Genomic DNA, 3,072 nt, shown 5'->3' with positions numbered 1-3,072 from the left:
AGATATTGCCTGAAATGCCTTATTCAGTTAGTATCCCTAAGGTTCTGTGCTTTCTTTTAGGTAATTTCAAGTATAGTCTTCTCAAAAATACTCTCTTTAACCCTAATTATCATTAGAAAACTTACCATTCTTGGAACTTCCCAATTCATTCCAAGGTCCCTCTATCTTGTTTGGACCCATATTTCTTTGTGTACATAGACCTGTGCATATTTATTGAAGTTTATTTATTTATTTAGTATAATTATTTTTTACATGTTAATCCTGGCCCAATCTCTACTATAAATTTTGTTCATTAAAGTGAAAGACTAAACTTTTCATTGCTTAATTCTTAAAGGCTTATTTAGATGCTTGGCACATGGGAGATACCCAGGAAACGTTTGTTGAAGGCAAAAACGTTTAAAAGAAATGAATGAGTGAATGAAATTCTACAATTTTTATGTGCTCTTATACAGCTCCGAAACAAAATAATCTAATGTGTATTAGGCAGCTACAACCAAATCTATGATTTCTAATCCTGCTTATACTTCAGAGTCTTTCAGGGAGTTTTCAAAATATAAAATGTCTGTGTTTCCTTCTCTAGAGATTCTGATTTGCTTGACTTGAAAAAAGATAGTTCTGGAATTTGTATTTTGAAAAGTTTCCTATGAGATCAAAAGATAGAGTCATGTTTGAGAAGCATTGACCTAAAGCATTCTCTTCCAGTAGGGAAAAATCAGAAATAATGGTTGATTAACATATGTATTGATTTTTTCATCTCTATAGGAAATCACAAATAGGAAAATAAAGGCAGAAATAAACATTGAATTAGTTGAAAAGCTATGAAATGTGGGTTTCACCTGTAGATGATGGTTGTTATATTTTCAGAGCCAAACTTTCAGATATCTGGAATATAAAAGAGCTTTGAGATTTGAAAATGCATTAAAATATAAAAGTTTAGAAGTATAGAAACATGAAACTTTACTTAATTCTTACAGAAATCCAAAGTATATTCACTCAAAACTATCATTGAAACTTTGGGATTTTCTCCTTGGAAACTAGAGTGAATTCAGGGCATGAAGTTAGACAACACTGGATCTACCACCTCTTGATCTATGATGAAGAAATCCTCTTTTCATTAAGTGCCAGTTTCTTCCTATGTGAAAATGGGGACACTAAAAGACAGATGTTTCCCTTTCTCCATCAGTGATCCTTGGAAAATCCAACTTTACAGGACCTGTGTGAACAGTTTAAGTTGTGCATCCTGGGAAGCAGACGCAGATGGAGTTCAGTTGCAGGATTTGTACTAGGGACTGTCCTTGGGGATGAGAAGCAAGTAAGGTTTTGTAGAAGCCAAAGTTGAAAATGCAAGTCCTGATAACAACCCCAGTCAATCTGATGGAGAGCTCTAAAGGGGTAGTGTTCATCAAACTTACCTTCATGTTGAGTTGGAATAGCCAGGTCTTTACAATCATGCCTTGGTTGATTATTAGGTGTAGACCCTCCTGAAAGTGCATAACCTTGAGCTAAGCAGCTTTCTGCAGCTGAGGCACACAGCCTGAAGTGGCTGGTAGTACTCACAACTTTCCCAGCAGTCTTTTTTGAAAGGAAATTTGCAAAGCTCATAACTGACATGAGCAAGGGGATAACATGCTGATGGTCCTAATGACCAATAAGTCAATCAACCAATAAGCCAAGGAGATGAAGCACAGAATCCTAGCTCTGAGGCTGCCTGCCAGATCAGTGAATTGTGTATTAGGATCAATGAATTGTGTATTCAGATACAGAGAAGGAGAAGGAGACCCAGAGATTGGATGGAATTAATTCAACATCCTGCAGCAAATTCAAAGCAGTAATGGGATCAGATCTTAAATCAGGATTTTCCCCATAGCGCCATCATATCCTGGGAAAGAAATATTATAGTGGTTTTGCATGAAGTGTGGGGGTCAAGCAGATTTGTACCTCAGTGCTGCCATGTGATGTTTTGATTTTGGAAAAGTTTCTCTTCAATTTACATTTTATCATCTGTAAAATGAGATTCATAAATCATTACTTTAAGGACTTGTCCCCAAGGTGGCTACCATGAATTTTGTCTCTCCCTGAAATTGGATTTCCTATATTAGAGGTGGGCTTTATTCTTCCAGTTTCTTAAAGTTGGTTTAACTTGCCATTGTTTTTTCCCCCATTTTTATTGGTGTGTGATAGTTGTACATAATGGTGAGATTTGTTGTTATATATTCATATGTGCTAACAATATAACAATATAATTTGGCCAATATCATTCTCCAGAATATCCACTTTCCCTACTTTCTTCCCTCCTCCTGGTCCCTTTCCTCTACTCTACTGATTTCCCTTCTATTTTTATGAGACCACCTCTCTATCTTTGTTTCTTTGTTCCTCCCTAGCTTTTATATGTTAAAGAAAACTTGCAATGCTTGATCTTCAGAGTTTGGCTTATTTCACTTAACATAATGTTCTCAAGTTCCATTCATTTTCCTGCAAGTGATATAATTTAATTATTTTCTAGCTGAATGAAACTCTATTGTGTATTTATGCCACATTTTATTTATCCATTCTTATGTTGATGGACTCCTAGGCTGGTTCTGCAGTTTGACTATTGTGAATTGTGCTTCTATAAACATGGGTTTGCTTGTACTGCTATAAAGACTTTCGTGCAAGGGATAATTACAAATTTGGGGATTAGCCTTTAAGAGAATTGGAGGCTTGTTCCTTCTCCCTTGAAATGCTCATTATATCGAAAGATATCTACCATAAGTTCTACAAGTATTCTGAGAATTACAGAGCATGAAGCATGAGGATGGTCAAGTTGGCTGTGCAGAAGGGTCTCATGGAGAGATGCCTTCCCATCCTCTAGCTATTCCAGCCATTCTGATTCAGGCACCACACTTGTGAATGAAGGTAACTTCAGATGACTCCAGCTCCAGAATTTATGACTACTTGAAAGGCACCAAGTGAGATCCACTCAGATGAGCCCCTTCTAGAACCAATGAATTCAATAAACACACACACACACACACACACACAACACATCATATCTTTATCTCAAAGAAGTTAGCATATCTTAAATAATAGAGT

This window comes from Spermophilus citellus (genome assembly GCF_964194105.1).
Source record: "Spermophilus citellus genome assembly, chromosome: 11".
Classification (NCBI taxonomy): Eukaryota; Metazoa; Chordata; class Mammalia; order Rodentia; family Sciuridae; genus Spermophilus; species Spermophilus citellus.
Note: the sequence above shows the minus strand (reverse complement) of the source record.